This window comes from Camelus ferus, chromosome 7 (assembly GCF_009834535.1).
Source record: "Camelus ferus isolate YT-003-E chromosome 7, BCGSAC_Cfer_1.0, whole genome shotgun sequence".
NCBI lineage: Eukaryota > Metazoa > Chordata > Mammalia > Artiodactyla > Camelidae > Camelus > Camelus ferus.
In genome coordinates this window covers 6154520-6176643 of record NC_045702.1, presented here as the reverse complement: position 1 = coordinate 6176643, position 22124 = coordinate 6154520, and the positions used below count along the sequence as shown (strand labels likewise).

At 44.2% G+C, this 22124-nt stretch overlaps 4 non-coding genes across 4 annotated transcripts; 3 read left to right on the top strand and 1 right to left on the bottom strand.

Moving 5' to 3' along the window:
- Positions 1–5969: 5969 nt before the first annotated feature.
- LOC116665152 lies at positions 5970–6072 on the bottom strand. Its single transcript, XR_004321714.1, has one exon. It is a non-coding gene; the product is annotated as a U6 spliceosomal RNA (small nuclear RNA).
- Positions 6073–13099: 7027 nt separating this feature from the next.
- On the top strand, positions 13100–13172 carry TRNAS-GCU. The gene has a single exon. It is a non-coding gene; the product is annotated as a tRNA-Ser (tRNA).
- Positions 13173–15879: 2707 nt separating this feature from the next.
- TRNAC-GCA lies at positions 15880–15951 on the top strand. The gene has a single exon. It is a non-coding gene; the product is annotated as a tRNA-Cys (tRNA).
- A 724-nt stretch (positions 15952–16675) lies between these two features.
- TRNAC-GCA lies at positions 16676–16747 on the top strand. The gene has a single exon. It is a non-coding gene; the product is annotated as a tRNA-Cys (tRNA).
- Positions 16748–22124: the final 5377 nt, after the last annotated feature.

Below are 22124 nucleotides of genomic sequence, written 5' to 3'. Positions count from 1 at the left end.
TAGTATTTTTAAAACAAGGAGAGAAAATTAAATAAATCAGAAAACTCCTTAAGAGGCGAACCGGAGCCGGCAGATGGAAGGAGCCTTTGAGTGGGGCCCCCCTGTGGCCATGGAGACGTATTTCTTTTCAGAATTTCCTCTAACTGGGACTCTCCTTAAGAGGACCCAGCGCACCACGTGCTCCGTACTTTGCTGGGCTTCGGGTCTGACCGCCGGGGTCTTAACGAGCACTTTGCTTCCTCTTCCTCAGCCTGGGCTGAACGTGCAGTAAGGGGGTCGTCCCGGATGCGTTCTTCTTTGTGTATGAAAGTGGAATTTCCCCCAGGTAGGGGCAGCACTTTACCCAAGCTGTGACGGGAGGTCTGTTCCGGGTGCCTGATTTTCCTGTTCTCACTGACGCTAGCCCAGCTGTTTTGTGATGTCCTTCCCCCATCCTCAGCTTTCAGGGATTGCTCTCAAATGTGGAGGCGGGGGTCGGGTGGGGTTTCCGGAATGGAGCCCCTTGCCCCCTTTTGCCTTTGGGAGGAAATTCTTGAGCTGGCAAAGTCGACCCACTCACTATAGGAGAATGTTCTGGAATCTGCTCCGAGATCCTTTTCCTAATTTTTCCCTCTAGCTCTTCTCCCGCACGACTTGTTTCGTTCCCAAATAACACATCCCCTCTGCCAGGGATGAACCCCTGTTTTGTGGGCCTGAAGGTTGCCTAATTTCGGGAATATTACTAAGGGAAAAAAAACCTTCACAAAATTACACTTTTTAAAAAGTAGGTACAGAACTGGTACAAGGGATATGTCCTAAAGCTTCCTTGGCTTCATAGTAAAGTCCTGAATTAAAAAAAAAATCCACCAGAACATTGCCAAGTCTTGTCTAGGTTGGGCCCTGTGCGGGTGCGGGGTTGTGTGTGTGTGTTTATGTGTGCAGGGGGCGGGTAGTGTGGGGAGAACTGGGATTCAGAGACCTGAAGGTCCTTCTGTTAACTGGTTGGTCCCTGGGCAAGTCCACCAGCCTCTCCGGGCTCTCCTCCCTCGCGGGCACACTGAGGAGATTGGATCAGGCTATTCTGTAAACCTTCCTGGGTCTGGTCGTCCTTTCACCACCAATTTTCTTTGACACTGGACCCAACTGAAGATCACTGTGTCTGCTTGCACTGTGGCCTATGTGCTGGTGACGCCACGTGATCGCTTGCTTATATTCTCATGACACCATGTGTTAGTCAGCTCCTGGATTACCTTGAAGAAGAGGCTTCTTCCTTCTCAAGGAAACAGAGGTGTTGTCTCCATGGTGATATGCCCCCCCCCCCCCGGGTCTTGGTGTGGTCCCGGCACTTCATGAGGGATACCTGCCTCATGGAGGAGGAGAGCAGTGTGGGGAAGCACATTTAAGGGTCCATCTGTGTCCCTCGAATGAATTCTTCCCAGGAGAGAGGATCTGATTGGGTTGGTTCTTACATCCAATAGGCAGTGCCCCTTTTGAGCGGAGTTGAAAGCCAAGGCCCCACAATGGGATTTGGAGGCCAGAATAGCATTGCTACATTAACTTTTTGCACTTGGCATAAACTGCCAGCAGCTCTATGTAGAGAGAACTGCTCTCTACATACTTTCCTCCAAAGGGAGTTGTGGGGGTGAGAAACCTTTAAAATTTGAGAGCCTCTTCCAGTACACTTCCTCATCTGCTCTGGCCCATTGTGCTGAGTATGTCTCAGGCGAGGACAGTGACTTGTTCCTCTTTGTATCCCTAAGACCGGTAAACCACCTTGCACACAACTGGTAAGAAAGTGTGTGCGTGCATGCACGTACGTGATATGTAAGGTTTTCTTCTTTCTTTTTCTTCAAATGGGACCAACCTTTTAAAGTAGATAAAACTTGAACTGGATCTTGAAGGATGGGAAGAATTTTAATAAGCAGAGAGCATCTCAGGCCAGAGGGTGGTCGCAGAGATGTGAGCTGGGAAACAGCATAGGAAAAAGGGGTGAGGCAAGAAGGTACCATGCATATTTGGGGGAAGAAACGTGGTCCAGTTTGGCCAGGACTTTGAATCACAAAGGAAAAGAGATTGAGCTGTATTGTAACAAGCTTTACAGACATTATTCAGGCTGAGAGGCTGGATTGGAGAACTGGGCTTGAGCAGGGAATAAGCCAGTCATGGTGCTGACAGGGAGACTGACATGAGGGTGATGTGCCGGTGGGGTTGAGGCAGTAAAAGGTTAGTCAGGAGGCTGCTACTGCAAAAGTCCGAGCATGAGGTGAGATCAAAACAAGGTCTTTTTTTTTTTTTTTTAAACAAGCTCCTAGTAGAGATTAGGGGTAGGGGCGGGTTAGGGCTCTGATGCACTCTCAAGTCTGGGAAACCTTCCACCTAAGACAAGGATCCACTGCAAAGCATCCCTGCTAGCTGGCCCTCCAGCCTCTGTTTGCAAAAAGAACGAAGACAACCCTCCTTGGATTGACAGTTAAGACCTTCCATGGTCTTTCCCTCCCTTTCCCATTTTGGGGCTCAGTGCGTCCATATACTGTGTCATAAATAGGCATGAGAATTTCCACTCCCATACCTTTGCTCATAATCTTTCCCCGCTTCTTACCCACCTAAAGCCCCACCAGCTCATGTCTAATTCTTCTGCCAAACCTTTCCCTCTGCATCAGGACTGCAGCCAACTCTGCCTTGGCCAGGCTCTTGGCTTTAATAGTGGTACCATTCAGTTGGTACTTAGAGAAAATTTATGACACAAGGTAAGAGTGTCTGACCCCGCCATGGATTGTAAGAGCGAGGTTAGATCTTTCTTTTCTTCTCTCCCCTGCAGTGTCTGATACAGGGTTGGTTTACAGAGTAATCACATAACTGTTTGTTCTAGGTGCTGTGATGAACTATGGTCCCAAGAATTCATCACATTCCTCTGGTCTATAACCTAGATAATCTGGGGCAGGTGGTCACTGAGCATCTGCAGCTCCCCTAGTAGGAACCTGGTGAGGCTGGTGAACATGAGACCACAGGTCATCCCAGGGGAGGGGAGAGGCCTGAAGCACGTGCTCAGAGGTAGTGGCTGCTGACCGGGAGCCCCTGTGGATACTTCCTTGGGTACTGACCTCAGTTTTTCTGGCTGCTCCCTTAGGTTTGCGGTTTTCTCTTGGAACCAGGCACGCAGCCTAAGGGTTCAGTCCCATGTCTTTCAAAAAGGTCGTGGTAGTCTTTACTGCTGTTCACCTGATTATTTCCAGTCCGCTTCCCTTGAGGGAAATGGCTGGATTGTGCTTCCTGGACTTTTCTGGTTGAGTTGGGCCATGCGGCAAGTTCTGGCCAATGAGCTGTCATTTCTGCGCTGAGCATTTAATTATAGGTTGGGGCCCTCCAAAGATTTCTTTCCCTCTGCCATGGTGGGAGAAGGTGGCTGTTTTATTACCCTGCATCCTGAAGGGAGGAGACATTGAGTAGGCTCCTGGTCAGCCCCGATGAGCACATAGCAAGCGTGAAACAGCCCTTTGCTGTCGTAAGCCCCATGACTTTGGGGTGGATTGTGACCACAGCTGACCCTGGCCCGTGCTGGCTGGTACTCGGGCTTGGCGAAAGCCGGCCAGGCATCTGGGCAGGTGTCCTCTGCTCTGGCTGGTGTCCTTTCAAGCTTGACTTCTCTCTCACAGGAGCCTTTCTCACACCCAAGGGAGAGAAGGCGCCAAGGGCCCGCAAGGAGAGTGTGCCCTGCAGCTCTTAGGGCAGCGAAGCGCTGGAGGCCCGGCCTCTGGCTCTGGACCCCCTGTGCGGGGTGGGGGGGGGGAGGCAGCCAGGCCCCTTCTAGAGGCGCTGGAGGAGAGCTGCAGGGGGGGCGGTCCTGGGAGCTGCCTCCATGCCAGCTCTCCTGCCGGGGGCTCTGCAAGTCTCTAGGCTCGGCTGGCTGTGGACCAGCACTTCACAAACATTCCACAGCACAGCGCACAAGCACCGCGACGAGCAAGTGTGTGTCCTGGGGGGTGTGGACCCGGCCCGACATGGCCCTCGGCAAGCCGGGGCTTGTACTGGAGGGTTGTGTTTTATGACCCACATGCACCTCGTAGTCCCTGTATGGCACTTCATGCTTGTTTGAATTTTAAAAGAATTGTTTGCCTTATGATCCACTGAAAAAAGCTGATTTGGTGCATCAAGTCCCTTCTCTTGCTCCCACCCCCTTGTCACTCTGGGCCTCCCTCCTTGGGGGTGGGGGGGTCCCGGCCTCAGTCTGAGAGGCGCAGCTCCTGGGAGGTTCTGTTTCCACTGTGGTGACACCACCCTCAGCCAGCCTGGAGGGAAGCTCCTGTTGTGGCTTTAGAGAGCCGAGGGCAGGGTGGGCATGTGGCAGATGTGTGGAGGACGCTTCAGTGCTCGGGCAGCCAGGATTGGCCTTCATGCTTTCTAGAAACTTCCATCGCCTCAGTTATTCTGATGTGATGATGTCAAAACCTGCCTGTGCTGAAATGTGACTGCCAACAACTTAGGCGGTTGCTCATCCCAGGGCCTTGCATCTTCCCTGGGGTCAGAGCTTTGAGTCTCAGGAATGAAGAATCGAGCCTTTGGGCATTCCAGGTTCCCTCAGCAGAGGGAAAGGCTCCAGGCCTGGATGTTCCAGGGCAGAAGTGAGGTCACCCTGAGCCAGTAAAGCTGAGGAGAAGAGCGAGAGAAGATAGGTGGCCCTTACTTTCAGCAAACTCTAAATGCGGAAAAATCCAGACTTAGGAAACTATCCTCAGACTTTGTTTTCAGATGTAGTTTAAAGAACTCAATAGCTTAAGTGATTGAATTTCCTGATAACTAAGTTCCCCAAAGCTTTTGAAAATAGTGTTTTAGTTAAAAAAAAAATTAGACTTCTCACCATGTACATTCAGGGACACTTACTGTAAAGAACATAGCCCACCCGGGCAGTGACATTATTAATTATAACAGAAACAAGCTTATTACTCAGATTCTGACTCATATTTACAAGAGATTTTGAAGTTTTATAAGGCTGACCCTTGAGTTGTCAATATTTGATGACCTCATAATGAATATAATACTGCCTGTGGCTTTCGGGGGAAGTCTGTCACATCAAAGGCTAGTCAGATGAAATTAGGAGTATTTTATAAGGACACGGAGTCCTTCCTAGCTTGGTGAGGGGCAAATCCCACTCAGTAGAAATTAGTCAACAAGCCTGTACTGAATACCTACAGATCCTCAGGTTGGTGCTGGGCGTGGAGAACCTATAATCAAGGTGACTATATTTTCTAAACAAAAGCCCAGAGTTTTCAGTAAAACAAAGGATTTTTATGTCACTTACTGGGGCTAAAAGATACTCTGAGAGATGTAATTTAGACCCACAAATAGAAAAATCTGGGACAGTTTTTAGATTCATCTGGATAAAAGAGAAAGTATCTGAGATGATAATTGTCCTAGGAAAACGAGCACACAGGGTCATTTGTTCAACAGACACTGCTCAGGGTTAAGCACAGAAACGAAAGACGGCGACACTGCCTCGAGGAGCCCGCTGTCTGGTGGGAGACGACGTGCAAACCAGCCCTGATGCGGGAGGGTGGTGAAACAACATTCAGCTGCGTGCATGAGTGCTCGGTCCTTCCTGGGAGTCAGGGCGGCTGCTTCTTTTTTTTAAATAATTGAAGTATAGTTGATTTGCAATATTGTGTTAATTTCAGGTGTACAGCAAAGTGATTCAGTGATACACGTATATATAGTTTTTTTCAGATTATTTTCCAGTATAGGTTATTATAAGATACTGAATATTATTCCCTGTGTTACACAGTAAATCCTTGTTGTTTATCTGCTTTGTATGTAGTGGTGTGTATCTGCTAACCCCATACTCCTAATTTATCCCTCTCTCCCTTTCCCCTTTGGTAACTATAAGTTTGTTTTCTATGTCTGTGAGTCTATTTTTGTGTCATAAATAGATTCATTTGTATTAGTTTTTAGATTCCACCTATAGGTGATATCATATAATATTTGTCTTTCTCTGACTTAAAAATATGGGATGCTTCATAAATTGCATGTCTTCCTCATGCAGGGGCCATGCTGGTCTCTGTATCGTTCCCATTTTACTACATGTGCTGCCGAAGTGAGCACAGGGGTGGCCTCTGGAATCACACAACTTGAACTGAGAAGTGTACGGTCAGTAGGAATTTGCTAGGCAGACAAGCGGGCAGGTGAGGAACATTCCAGACAGGGATCAGACTGTCTGAAGCATGGGTGAACAGGACATTAAACGATACTCTTCTAAATAACTCACAGAAATTAGAAAGTGCATTGAAACAAATGATGATGAAAATAGAATGTATGTAAAGTTTGCATATTACACCCCAAATCATACTCAGATGGGCATTTAAAACCTTTAACTCATATATTAGGAAAGGAAGAAAGGCTGAAAAATTGATAACAGAAGCAACCATTTCAAGAAATTAGAAAGGGAACCACAAATTAAACCCAAAGAATGTAGGAGGAAAGAGATAATATGGATAAGAATGTAAATTAATGTTCATAGAGAGGCTTGTTGGTCAGTGAAAAAAAACTGATGAGCCCTTAGCAAGACTGATCAAGAGGGAAAGAAGGCAGGCATGTGGAGGGAACAGAGGATGCTGAATGAGAGAGCACTTCAGAGCCTGGAGACATAGGAGACGTGAAAGAGGAATATTTTGACCAACTTGGTGCCAAGGAATCTGAAGAGTTAGTGGCAATTTTCAAGGAAAATGTCAAACTCCTTGAAAAATATAATTTCTTAAAACTGACCAAGAAGAAATAGAAACTTGAATCCTTTTATATCTATTAAATAGATTGTAATGAGAATCCTTCTCAGAAGGAAAACTTGAGGCACAGACGGTTTCACTGGTGAATTCTTCCAAATATGGAAGACCTACTCATCTTATATACAATCTTCCAGGGACTTAGAAAAATAAGGACTGCTTTCCAACATGTTTTATGAGGCCAATGTAGCATTGATATTAAAACCGGAAAAGACAAGAGAGGAATATTACAGGCCAATTTCTCTTATGAATTAGATGAAGCCAGCAGTACCTAAAAGGATCAAATATCATGGCCAATCAGATTTATTCCAGGAATTCAAGGTTGATTTGACATTTAAAAATCAATTAATATAATTCATCACATCAATAGAATAATGGAGAAGAATCATAGAATCATCTTAGTGGATGCAGAAACAGCATTTGAAAACATCAGCATCTATTCATGATAAAAAACCTCTGAGAGTACTCTTAATAGACAGTGTAGTTTGCTATTGCTGCTGTAACAAATAGCCACAGACTTGGTGGCTTAAAACAAAGCACGTTACTTACACTTATGATCGTCACCGCTACAGCCGGCAAGGAAGAGGCAGGTCACGGTCTAGATCACATTCAGGATCCGGAGGTAGGTGATACTCTTGCTCACGCAGCGGGAGCAGGGAAGGAGGTCAAGATCAGCATGTCCTCAGCGATTAAGATCTGTCTCTTTGTAGGTCAAGGTCAGCTTCACTCAGACCTGATCTGGTTTTATAAAAGGATCAAGGTATTTCCAATCCTGATCTAGGTCAATATCAAGATCCAGGTCTTGGGGGAGGGGTAGTGCTCAGTGATAGAGCGCTTGCTTAGCACGCCTGAGGTCCTGGGTTCAATCCCTAGTACCTCCATTACATATTCAATTTAAAAATTCAATAAGTAAATAAACCTAATTACCTCTTCCCCTGCTAAAAAAATTTGAAAAACAAAAACAAAAATAAAAAAAAGATCCCGGTCTCTTTCATGACCAAGAAGTAGCTGATCAAAGTCCAGGTCTCCATCTCCAAAAAGAAGTCATTCCGCCATGAGAAGCTGGCAAAGTGCAAGTCCTGTGAGAGTGGACTGAAGTTCTCAAGTTCACCTTTTAGGGAAAAGTTATTTTGTTTACATTACTATAAGGGATGTGTGATGTCAGTAAAGTGTAACCCAGGGAAAGGTGTTTCAACCATCTAATTAAAACGGGTCTGAACCATTACTCTCTAAACTCACTGCAGTAAGATAATATAAATTTTTGTTGAATATATAAATATCCCATGGTCTGAAATGTGGATTTTTATTTGGCACATTTAAATAAAATATTTCTAACTAGGAAAAAAACAAGAAAACTTCTATAGTAAGCATCACATTTAATCAGGAGATACTGGAAGATTTTCCTCTGAGATTGGGGAAGGGGCAATGACACCTGTGTTACCACTTCTGTTCAACTATGTTCCCAATGTCCTGGCTCGTGCAATAAGGAGAGAAAAATAAATAAAAGGAACAAATGATCAAAAAGCAAGAAATAAGATTGTCATTACTCACAGATGATATTATTGTATGTGCAGAAAATCCAAAAGAATATACAGAAGAACTATTTGAATTAACAAGTGAATTTACCATGTCACGTGTCACTTGATACAAGGCGAATATACAAAAATCAGTTCTGTTTCTATATGACAGAAATTTAAAAGCTAGAAAAATTTCAAACAATTCTATTTTCAGTAACATAAAAAACAATTACTGAGGAATAAAAATAAAGATGTACAGATCTCTTTATGAAAAACTATAAAATATTACTGAGAAAAATTAAAGACCTAAAAAATGGTAGGATATACTAAGTTAACAGAATGAAGAGCTAGCTAAAGTAACAATACCCTTTCTCCTCCTGTATTAATCTACAGATTCAGAGTAATCTCAACCAAAATCACATAATTTTTGGTTGATATTTATACATTGATTCTAAAATCTGTGTGGCCATTCAAAGGACCGGGAACAGCAAAACACTCATGAAGTAGGGGGAAAAGGTGGAGGAATCGCAAGACCAGATACACTGTACATAGTAATTAAGACAGTGTGGTATTGATGTGTAATAAACATACAGATCAATGGAACAAAACAGAAAGTCCAGAAACAGACCTACACACATGTGGACACCTGACTGATGACAAACTCGGTGTGGCAGAGTAGTGAGGGAAAGAATGTTTCCCAACAAACAGTGCTGAGTTGGTTGGATAACCATAAGGGAAAAAGGTCCAGACTCACCCAGGACACTAAAAGCAATTCCTGCTGGACTGTAGCCCTGCACTTAAAAAATAAAACAATATGTTTCTGGAATAAAACTATAAAAGAATATCTTTATGGCCTGGGAAAAAGGTAAAGATTTACTAAAGAGAGCTCCCAAAGCACTAAACATAAAAGAAAAGCTTGATAAATCAGACTATATAATTAAGCATTTGGCTCATCAAACGTCACTACTGAGAAAGCTAAAGGTCAAAGAGAAGATACTTGAAAGGTGTGTAATTAACAAAGGACTTACCTCCAAATATAAAAGTAATGACTACAAGTCAGTGAGGAAGAAGACAGGACAACCCAATAGGAAGATGGGACTGGAGCAAGCACTTCACAAAAAACAATATCCAAGTGGCCAGTAAATTGGTACATATTGCCACTTTGGAAAATTTATGTCATTAATTACCAAAACAGAATAACTGCATACCTATGATGCAGAAAGGCTACTCCTGGGTGTATACGTAACAGAAGTGTGTACATGTGTTCAAAGACACATACAGGAATTTTTATATCTGCTTCTTCCTAACAGCCCTAAGCTGGCAGCAACCCAAACGCTCTTCACTAGTAGCTTAGCTAAATAAATAATGAATATTCATATAGCAGAATAGTATACAGCAATGAAAGTGAACAAACTTCCTACATACAATAGCATGGCTGGATGCCACAAACATAACAAAGGGAGAAAGACATATAAAGTTCAAAATAAGCCAAAAATGGTGTCAGAAGTTAGAATACTGGTCACTTCTGGAGAGATGACATTATGATTGGGTGGATGCAGAGGGTGGTCTTTGGGTACTGGTAATGTTTTTTCCTTCTTTTTGTTTTTAAATTAAGTTCTAAAACTAATTTTTTTCTAAGTTTTCAGTTTGAAAAGCCTCAAATCTATAGAAAAGTTATAAAAAAGTACAATGAAAATTTTTATACCCTTTACCCAACTCAACAACGGTTAGCATTTTGCCACATTTACTATTTCTGGCCCTGCCCCTCTGTATATATATTTATATATTTTCCCAATTCATGAGAAAGTTGGTTGAAGCCATCCTGGCACCCTAAATATTTCAACATGTACTTTCTAAGAAAAGGGCATTCTCCCGCACAACCACAATACACTCAGGGAGTTTATCAGTGATACAGTCCAATCATCTATTATGCAATCCATATTCTGTATTTTTCAATTGTCTCAATAATGTCATTGATAGTTCATTTATTTCCAATGCAGGGTCCAGTCGAGGCTCAGGTATCATATTTAACTGTCCCTGTTTTAAGGTCCCTTTGATCAGGAATCATTCTCTAGTTTAATGTTCTCTTTCATGAAATTGACACTTTTGAAGGGTTTGAACCTATTGTTTTGCAGAATATTCCTGCAGTCCACATATATATCACAGCGTGGCTGGATCTCACAAAAATAACATTGGGAGACAGTGTATGTAAAGTCCAAATATAGGGCACAAATGCGTTAAAAGCTGAGATAGTGGTTACTTTTGGGGAGAAAAGATTTGTCTGATTATTTCCTCATTATTTAAATTAAAGGTCAATATTTTAGCAAAATGACTACATAGATGATGATATGTCCTTCTCAGTGCATTACATCAAGAGGAAATGATGTTAGTTTGCCACACTATTGATGAGGTTGAATTTGATTAATTGATTGAAGTGATGGTTGACAGATTTTTCTATATCCGGTTCCCTAACAGTTTTCATCTGAACAATTTAGCAACCATTAATGATTCTTATCTAAATCAATTTTTACCAATAATGATGATCTTATTTTTCTATCCTTCCTTTCACATTTATTAGCTAATTTTTTTGTAAAGATTTTGTAAAGCTTTCCCCTCTCTACCTAAAATTAAAAAAAACTTGTTAACATGGATTCATGGATTCTTTAATTTAATAAGCTATAATACATTCTTCTCTTCATTTGTTTTGATGTTCAAATTGTCCCAAATTCAGCTTGTAGTGAGTCTCTTCAAAATAGCCCTGAGTTCTGTTGACATGTCTCCATCAGTTTTTCAGTACTTTCCTACCTTCTGGCACAATATGTTCCATAATTACATTTTTGGTTTCCTGTTCAGCTCTGGAATCAGCCAAATCTTCAAGTTTCTGGTTCTTTTTAATGATGGTTAATTTAATAACCATGATATGGACATTAGGAGTGCTCATTGCAACAGAGATGTTGTTTCTAGTGCCTTTTCAGAGGGCAGAGTTAGGACATGTGTGTGTGTGTGTGTGTGTGTGTATGCTTGTGTATTCACGTGTGTATTCACACAGCTACTGACAATTCCAGGCCAGCTCCACAGTTCTTCCTTACCCATCTCCAGTCCATATTTATATCTCCTGTCTCTCACAATTAGAACCCTGTCTCCCCAAATATCAATATATTTACTCGTTTGCTCAAAAAATAGGTTTTGTAAGTTATACCATTTGGTTCCAGGTGCAATGTTAAATAGAAACACTGCTAACAGGAGGGTGTTTACTGTTACGCAGACAGTGTCATGATATGCACAAAGCTGTTGAGTGAGGGGCGTCCTTCTGAAGGACAGGCTCGATGTGAAAGATTTCTTCTTAAGAAAAGGAGTCAAAATAAAAAAGAAAAGAAAAGAAAGAAAGAAACACTGCTAACAGGCATCCGTGCCTTGTTTCCAGTTCTCAGGAGAAGCCGTATGATGTTGCCCTTTGGGTGTGATGCCTGGTGGACGTGTTTGTCTTCGTTCGTTTTACAGACACCTCCGATGGATATTTTTTGAGTATTTTTCTTTTAAGCAAGAGAAATTTTAATATGGGGATTTCCCTAATTCCTTCCTTGCTTTTTTTCCTTTTCAACAAGAGAGGCGAACATTTCCAAGGGAGCCAGGAGACCTACGTGCAAGAGTGCTAGGTGAAAATGCGTCACGATCTGTGAACTGGCTCATCTCTGGCAAGAAAGAAGGGAACCCCAATGCATGGAAATGTACACGCTCAAGTTTAGATAAACAGACATGAAAATACCAGCAGTGTTCATTTGGCTGGTGGTACCCGAGATAATTTGCACTTACTCCATACTTAGACGTCTTCGCTAATTTTGCTATCTTTACTTCCATCCAACAAATGTTTATGACATAGCGACTTCACACTTAGTGCTGTGTTAGGCACTGCAGAAAGATACAGAGAGACTATCTTTTTACTTTTCCAACAATGTAAAAAACATGTCACTAAATTAAATTGATGGATGGTGAGAGGCTATTTCCCTTGTCCTGGATTTCTTTTGCAAGCCCCTGTGTATTCCAAGCTCTGGTCTCCTGCACACAGCTGTAACAGGCACTTTCACCACCTTTTGGGATCTACGTGGCCTTCAGATCTTGGGGTGGTGTTGGCCAGGGTCTAGGTTCGCTTCCTAGGGCCGCAGTGCTGTGCCTCAGGCCAGGGGTTCGCCCAGTGGAGGCATCTCTGGTCCTGATTCTCAGGGAAGTCCCTGCTGCTCCAGTTGTGCTGACCTTCTGGTTTAAGGGCCCTTGGGACAGCTGAGGCTGCTTCCTAGGCCCCAGGATGGCGGTTGTGGCCCCTGAGGCAAAAAGTTGAAATAATTTGTCTGGATTTAGTCAAGACCCTGCTGAAAGCCAAGAAATAGGTGTGGTAAGAGGAAAGAAGTGCTAAGAGAATGAGCTGGGCAACTGAGCCCCACCTATGCCCCTCATCCACCCAGCAGGGGAGAGGGGGAGGGTGGGGAGGAGGAAGACAGTGCTGGGGGCAAGTTTAAAGTAGATGGAGCTTGCTGAGGTGAGGAAGGAAGGCAGGGGTGGTCCAGCTCTTAGCAATGATTTTTCCAGCAGGGGCCTTCAAAGTGGTACCAAGAAAAATGAGACTGAAAGATTGTGAGTAGAGAAAGTTTTGGGGGGGGGTCAAAATTAGGGGGGAGGAATCTATGTGGAAGAAGAGTGCCAAAAGATGCTAATCTGCTGGAAGGTAAGATTTCCATATCTGCAGAACTTTCTGAGAGTCAGTGGAAATTTCAGAGCACAGTGAGTGTGGGCATTTCAACACAGGTGAAAAGGTTTTTATTAGGCACACCTAATAGGCAAGGGGGTATAGCTCAGGGGTAGAGCATTTGACTGCTAGATCAAGAGGTCCCTGGTTCAAATCCAGGTGTCCCCTGAGATAATTTTGATTTTAGGACTTATACCAAGTGGCCCCTTCGGGTTGGCTCTTCTTAGTTAGTGAGGGAGATGCGGGCAGAAAGGAAGCTGGTCTAGGTCACCTCCTGGGCTGGGGCAATGGAAAGTCCCAGAATCAGAAATGTGGTTCTAGCGAAGACCACGTGGTTAAGGTGATATGTGGACTCAAGGCTCACGGAAGCGTTAGAACCCCCTGGAACTTGTGGGAATGTAAACATACACATTTCCTGGGCCCTCTTTCTAGAGACCTGGACTTGCTGGGCCGTCTTCCTGTTCATCCATCCACATCACAGGACACCAGATGGTTTTCCCGGGTGCCACATTTAGCAACTGTGTCCTGGGTCGCTCTAAACGCCCCTCTGGGAGAACAGCAGTGGCTTTAGATGCCTTGCCATGAACTGGCTGGGGGTGGGGAGGAAGCTGCGGTGCTGCCGGGTGGGATGGGGTCCTGGCATCGGGGGAGGGTTTAGCTGGCAGTGGAGCTGTCCTCATGGGCTGACGGAAAATAAACAGAGGTGTTGATGCGGCCACACGGGTGCTTATCAGACAGGTATAACAAGTGAGGGGCCTGTGTGGTTGAACCACACTGACCCCATTTTGTCAGCTCCAACTGAGGCCCGCAGTCCCACCCCCGCCCCTTCTGCAGTGACTGAGTTTTAGCCCACTCACAAGGAATGTGCCCAAGACAGGTAAGCTCCCTATCAACTCTGACCCTTGCCTTCAGCTGATACGAACACTGCAAGAATGCCTTTTGCTGACACAGATGGTTAACGGTCTGCATAATGGTCATGAGATAGGGGGGCTGGGCACAGGGGACTGGTTCCCAACAGTGCTTCTCCCGTGGTAGTCAGATTCTATCTTTAGCTTTGGCCCCTTTAAATCCCCTGTACCCCTGTCGGCAGCACAGAGTCCAGCTGCAGATGCTTCTGGATCGCTGCCCACCAGATCCTACCCGGACGTAAGGAATCCACAATAAACTTCGTATTTGTACTTATGGAGTTGCCTGCTTCCTTATTCAGTCTTAAAGGTCCTTCTCAGTTCAGGGGATATTATTCAATATCTCCACCTTCCAACAACCTGCTTTCAGTTTTCTACTAATTGAAGAAATGCCTTTTCACCTCTGGGTCCGATAGAATTGAGCCTTCCTAGGGCAGAGGAGAGGATGCACTGTTTGGATCTTTGCCAGGAAGCCTCTAGCTTCTTGTAGCCCCAGGTGAACTTCCCCAGGGCTGACCACCCCCCGTCCCCACCCCCGCACCATGAACACTTATCTGTAGAGCCTTGCAGATGTCCCTTTTCCTGTGAACATGTCCCGTCTCTACAACACATAGCCACCGCCGTAGGGGGAAAAGGGAGCTTTGATGCCTCCTGTATGCTCCCCCGTTACCAAGCAGAGGGCCACATTGCAGAAGGCCCCCAGGACTCCAGGCGCATGGTCCTGAGCTGCTTCCGCAGGGTCTGCACGGAGTGAAGGGACTAAAGACAGGGTAGTGAGGGGGCTGTTAAGGGAGCACGCTGACTGTCGGGGACTGGCGGCAAGCCACTTTCAGCCATGAGGCCCTGTGCCATGCCCAGGGCTACTTCCCTGCCCCCTGTATTCAGGCAGGGACCTCAGTCACGTGCCTTGAAGAGGGACCCTGGAAATGCACTGTGGGATGTCTGCTTCCAATCTGAGCAGCAGAGACTTGCTCACCCATGGGGTGAATGAGTTGCAACATGTTTTCTCAGGAAGATAAACCAGGTGACCTGCCTTTAGAGAGTCTTTCAGTGCTGACCATTGAATAGTGGAGGAAGGCTGGCAAAGGCAGTGGTTTCTGTTCTGTTCTAATTGGTGCTTAGTTATTCTTTGTGGCAGCATCTGGATGGTGGACCAGTTGTCTCTTGAGGGCACTCTTATTTCAAGTCAATAAATCTACATCATGACCACGTGGGGGCGCTTCTAGCCAATTCACCCCTGCATCAGATTTCAGTGTGTGAGTTTAGTCCCTGCTTTATTTCACTTGAAATTCTTATTTTGGGAAGCCTCTCAATCCACACAACCTCTCCAAACACTCACAAACAAAAAAGGCAAAAATATGAAGCCAGTCCTGCATAATCCCTGGCAGGTTTTACCTTCCACAACAAGGGAATAATAATAGCCAACAAAAATATAATTATAGCTGCAGTGTTAACTTACATAAAATATTAGCCCAAGAAACATGAGGTTATCACTAATTTCAGGGAAATTAAAAAGATCCAGGTTAGGGATTGGGATGTTCACCAACTTCCCCAGCTGCCCCCAGTTTTAGGCACAGATGCACAGCCTGGAGAGGCACCTTATGGTGTAGGTACTGCGTGTGTGCCCAAAGAGGCTGGGCAGGATCTCTTCCATTTGCTGTTTTGTAGTGAAGAACAAGAGAAGAACAGGCAAGTGAATTCTACAGGCCCTTCCAGTAGTAATCATCAGCTCCTCTGGGCTGCTGCTGTCATCACAGGCTGAGGAAGAGGGGGAGATGCAGGCCTGTGAAGGGATAGGGTGATGGGACTCTGGGACCCGAGGGAAGACCTCTTAGGGCTGAGTCTGTGGAGGAATAAGCTACAGGTCTTACCAGCTCTCTAGAAATAAGTAGAAACATTCAATATGTTATAGGAGTCCTGGGTGTGACTAGGCAGGTAAAAGGTGGTTATTAGACACCTACAGCAGGTAAGGGGGTATAGCTCAGGGGTAGAGCATTTGACTGCAGATCAAGAGGTCCCCGGTTCAAATCCGGGTGCCCCCTGTCTGACTGTTTTCTATTAATGGAAGCAGTTACTCTTTCCATTTTCCTCCGTCCATGACAATTAGGACCCCCTGAAACTGGAAGCTACGGGTCAGCCCTTGTAGAACAGCAATCTGGGTGGAGAGCTTCCTCTCATGTCTTCCTGCACTAATACTCTGGGTATCCCTTCATGGCATCTGGATTTTTAAAATTTTATCTGTATCTCATTTCTCCAGCTCTGTTGGATCCTCGAAGAGAAGGCAGGGACTCTGATGCAGACTGCTGGGCTTTTTCAGGGCAGATCAGAGAGCTGTAGAGACAGCTGACTTCCCAGGAACAGACAAAAAATGGTAACCCTAAATTATCACCCTCCCCTCTCCTTTCCACCAAAACAGTTTGGCACAGTGCAGTGGGGTCAGGCCTCCGAAGACCAAGGGCTGGGAGCCCAGGTAGTGGCATGTGGGTAGTTTCGCAGACCTTTGGCCAGCTCTCGGGCTAAACCAAAAAGGCAAAGAGAAACAGGATATGGGGTTGAGAGGCAGCATCTCTCCTTTTCTCCCCGTTGATGACCCCACCCAGGGACAGAGGCCTGGAAAGCTACAGACCTGAAGGAAGATGTCTTACTATGAGCCAGGTCTGGCAGCTTCCAAAAAGTCAGTCCTAGAGGAGAGCTATAACTTGATTTTGCAGAACTGAGTGTTACCACACAGATGAAAGGTATTAATTAAATAACACTAGCATCACTGGGGGTATAGCTCAGGGGTAGAGCATTTGACTGCAGATCAAGAGGTCCCTGGTTCAAATCCAGGTGCCCCCTACTTTATTATGTGCTATTTTGTAGTTATAATTAGGCACACGCACCTTACATGGGCCCCAGTGAAGATTTAGGAAATCCCCATTTGTTGGGGTTTGTAGGAACAAACCTAGAGCCACTCTCTCAGGGTGGCATAATATGTGGCCATGTGATGTCCCTGGGTGTGTATGGGGCTTACCTCCTCAACCCCGCTGTAATCACTGAAGGGCAGGAAGGCGCCCCTGACTTGGAATCCCCTACTGCATTAGTCCCGTGCACACACAGTAGTGTCTAGAGACTACCCAGTGGATAGTCCGTTCACCTGCCTGCACACCCCACCTCCCATCCCACGCTCAAGGAGAAATGGTGCTTAACTTGGTCCTGGGCTGGCCAGTGAGTGCCGAGGTGCATTTCTGAATTCCCAGGCTCCTCACTGGCAGCCTCAGGTTTGAGGGGTGGGGGCTGAGGTCCCACAAGGCTGTGCTAACAGGACAAGTACAACGTGTAGGTGAAGACTTGAAGCAGGCTGAGGGTTTCAGAAGAGCTACAGGCTTCTACAGTCTTCCTTTGCCATGCTCTGGAGCTGCAAAGGTAAGTCATTCCTTGCACACATCTGACAGCAAAAGGAACCCCTCGAAAGTTCCTGTGGGACATCTGGTTTTGATTCCAAGGGTCAGAGCCTGCCACATGCTCGCTGGGGTGAGTTGGAGACTGCCACCTTGGATAAGTCACTCAACCTCTCTTGTGCCTCTGTGCCTGCATTTGTAAGATGGTGGATAATAATAGTACTGCCTCATAGGTTTTCTGGTGACACCAGAAAGCACTTAGAACAATACCTAGTACCCAACTGTCAGTTGTTATTACCAGCTGCAAAATCTCCCCTCAGTCAATGAACAGACGGGGGCTGTGTGACTCCTTTCATTGTTAAACTATCTGATTTTGGAGAATGTCTGCTGAAGGCAATGATTTCGGTCTCGGTGGATATTGAGTTATTCTTCCAGTGGACGTGAAACACCAGGACCAATGTCCTCTGGAGAAGGTCAGGAGCCAGACCACCAGGGTGGAGGACCTGTCCCTCTGTTCCCAGAGGCAGAGATGCTGTGATCAGGTATAAGCTGATTCCCAACTAGGAAAGGCATTCACAGGGCTTCTTACACGACTTGATTTTTTCAGTCGCTAAAGAACTGTTCCCACAAAGCTCAATTTATGTAACAAGAACCCTGAGTCTATGTTAAGTTCACACGATTTGAATGAAACAGCCCCTATCTGTCTGAGGAGGCGAAGGCTAGTGAATGAATTTCACCCTCTGTGACTTCCTTTAAACATTAAGAGAACAGGATCGTGGAGGGGGGCAGGGTGGGTTTGCCTGACTTCGCCTATTCCCCTTGAACAGGGAGGCCCAGTAGTTTTAATGGGGAAAGCAAAATCTTCCTGCGCCTGATGAAGAGGAAGGAAGCAAGAAGAACGCCTCCTCGGTGTGATTCCGGATTCCCAAGGCCCGGGATGTTCGGCATTTCTCAGCAGGAACCACTTCTGCAGAGGCTCAGGGTGGAGGTGCCCGGTGTGTCTGGGAGGCAGAACACTTCACACTCACTTAGGACCTTGAGGGCCTGGGCATGTTTGAGGAGAGACCAGAGGAGGTTGGCCGTGGGGCCCCATGTGCGCTGCTCAAGGTCACTGCCTCACGCAGTGACAGGTCCCAGGCCACACTCCCTCCTCTGCACCTCCCACACCACCCAGTCAACTACAGCGAACCTCCAGGACCCCCTGGGTTTGGCTTTTCCTCTTTTTGCTGCTCTTTCTCCCATTTCCAGTCCAAGGAACTCAGGGGCTCCTGCAGGCCTTCTGAGTCTCTGAGGGCGCTGGAATAAAGGCTGGCGTCTCAAACAGAGCCCCTGCCTCCCTGGGGAGAGCCATGGAATTGGAGCTGAAGAGGCTGTGTGCCGCTGAGTCAGATGAGGCCTCGGAACGGGAACCCTGCCTCCGTCCACAAGGTTCCTGATCTCCATCACTTTTACCCGTTTACTTGGGGAGAGGGACCCAGACATTTAACTACAGTTTAATGAGTAAAATTAAGAGTAAGTAGTGGGCATGGAGTTATGAACCAGAGTCTCTTAGTCTGCAGACTCGTGACTAGCTCTAAGCTATTACACACCCTGTCACCCAACAGATGAACACATAACTGGTACCTCTGCAGTGTTGAAGCCACAACCCTGGCAGGCAGAAGGCTTGGCCTGTAGGCAGCAGGCAGGCTGCCCACTGAGGATGGTCTCTTCCTGTGGCACGTCCCCTTTGTCCCATGGCCACATAAGTCCACGGGGAGCCCTCTGTCTGCAGCCCTGCAGTCTCCACTCCCCCATGTCTCTCTCTGTGATCGAGAACAAGACCCCAGAGACCTATCCGCCCCTCAATTAAATTCCTCAAATGCTTATTGTGCTAAGCAAGAGGCCAGTAAAGCAATGAAAGGTAGGAGCCTGACCAGATTGGGAAGGTGAGAATTATCCAGAACCGTAGTAATAACAGCTAGTCATATATGAGTGGTTACTATAGATCAGAAACTGCCCTAAGGATATTATTTAATCCTCATATCAACTGATATTTCCCCCAATTTACAGATGAGGAACTAAGGCTCTGAGAGTTTTTGGAACTTCCCTGAACTCACACAGTCTTCTCTGCCTGTGGCTAAGAAGCCATATGGTGTGACTTCTCCTTTCTGAATATCAATAAAATTCAATTTAGAGTTTCTATTATATATGTAATGCCACAACCACAGTAAAAAGACAAAGAATGTCACTGCATTTTAGAAAACCAACTATATGTTGTTCACAGGAGATAAATATAAAACAGAAGGATACAGACATATTAAAAATAAAAGAACACAAAAGGATACACCTATGACAACTACGTATGGTGCAGCTCTATTAATACCAGACTAAATACTTTTTGAGGCAAAAGCATTACCAGGGATAAAGAAAGTCATTCTGTAGTGATAAAAAGTTCAATCCACCAGGAAGGTATAGCAATTCTAAATTTGATGCACCTAATAACAAAGCTTCAAGACATATTAAGCAGAAATTAACAGATAAAAAGGAGAAATGGCCAAACATCCATTCACGTGAGAGATCTTAAAAACCCTCTTGTGAGTTGACAGAACAAGCAGATATACTATCAGAAGGATATAGATTTGAAGAACATGATTAACAAATTTGACCTAATAAAGAACTTTACATTCAACAATGCAGAACATGCTTTTTTTTAAGCACACATGGAACATTGACAAAAATTGATTATATCCTGAGCATAAAGCAAATCTTAACAAATTCCAAATAGTATATATTCTGACCAAAATAAAAATAAGTTAAAAATCAATAACAACAAATAACTAGAAAATCCCCATACATTTGAAAATTTAAAATTATAATTCTAAATAACCCATGGGTCAAAGAAGAAACTACAGTTGAATTAGGAATTAGAAAATATTTTGAACTAAATGATGATGAAAATACTAGCTATTGAAAGCTGCCAGTTGCAACCATAGCAGTGCTTAGAGGGCAATTTATAGCTTTAATGTATCTACAGTATTATGAAAAGAAAAGGTGAAAATCCACTAACTAAGCATCTATCTTAAAGAGGTGTAAAAGGAACAGTAAAATAAACCTAAGGAAAAATAAAGTAATAAAGATTAATTGATGAATGCATAAATTGATGAAGTAGAAAACAAATATGCAAGAGATAGGGCTGATGAAGCAAATATTGTTCTTTGAAACATAATAAAAATAATAACCCAGACAAGACTGACAAAGTAAAAAGAGAAAACAGTAATAACCAATATAAAGGACTTAAAAGGATACATTATTATGATTTCCCAGACATTAAGAAGATCATAGGATCATATTACGAATGACTTTGTGCAAAGAAAATATAATATTTACATTACAAGGAAAAATTTCTGGAAAAATACAACTTACACAAATAGAGAGGAATCCTTTGTCTGCTAGATGGTCCTGGTTTTCCCTCTTTGAGACTCCACTTTAGTTTAGCAGAACAAAGCTGGTTCAATGGAAAAATACAAGATTTTAGCTGATATAGGTGCTAGCATGCCAACTTACCCAAAATATATAAAGAACTTGCATAAAATAGTTAAGAAGAATACAGACAAGTCAATAGAAAAATGAACAAGAGATCTGAGCAGGCACCTCACAAAAGTGGACATCCCAGTACCAATAAGCAAAGGAAAAGATGAAATATGAACTTAGTCTTCAGGGAGGTGCAAATTAAACCACAATGAGATACCACTACATTCTCAACAGGTCAGTTAAAATGAAAAAGACTGATGGTGTAAATGTTGATGAGTATGAGGATGGACAGTAACTCATCTCCCACTGGCGTTAATGCCATTTGGTACAACTACTTTAGAAAACTGTCTGGCATTATCAATTAAAGGTGAAATAGAACACTGTCTTATTCAGCAAACATATTCCTAGTTATAGACCTCAGAGAGTCTACATGTACCTACAAGAATGTTCATAACAGCATATCTCTTAATGGGTCCAAATTGGAAACAACTCATACGTCCATCAGCAGTAGGATGGATAAAGAAATCCTGGTATAGTCATACAATGGGATGGTAAACAGGAATAAAAAAGAACAAATTACTGCTAAAGTGGGTAAGTGCAGATGAATCTTATAAGCATGAGGTTGGGGGAAGGAAGCCAGACTCAAAGGAATAACTCCTGTATGATTCCAAGTATATGCAATTCAAGAATAGGCAAAACTAACCTGTGATGATAGAATGGTGGTTATCTCTGGGGGAGAGAGGGTAACTGGGAACCCTCTGAGGTGCCAGAAATTTTCTGTATCTTGATTTAGGTGGTGGTCACCTCGGTGTGTGCACATGTAAGAATCCACCAAGCTGTACGTTTAAGATTTGTGTACTTATGTAAGTTGTACTTCAATAAAAAGTAAATAAAAGGAAATGGTATTAATTACACTTCCTATTTTTAGACTCTTATTTGATAAGTTTTATAGTTTTTCAAATATATTTGATTATCTTTGATAGTCTCCTCAATCCAGTTTTCATTTCTCTCTTTTAAGATATTCTTTGATTTATTCAAATAATTTCACATGTGGAGTCTTTGCAGGTCAAGTTCCGATGTTTCTTATTTCTGTTGACTTTCATAAATGTTAGCTAGTTTCCTTGTGTGTTTTTAAAACTTGTTCAGCAAACAGCTACATAGAGCTAACTCTGTGCCAGTCCTATTTCAAGTACTTTACATGAATTAACTCATTTAATCTACACAACAATCCATCAAGTATATACTACCATCACTCTCACTTTGCAGATTATGCAGCTGTGGCATAGAGAGGGAAGATGTCTGCCCAAGGGCTTTATAGCCGAGCC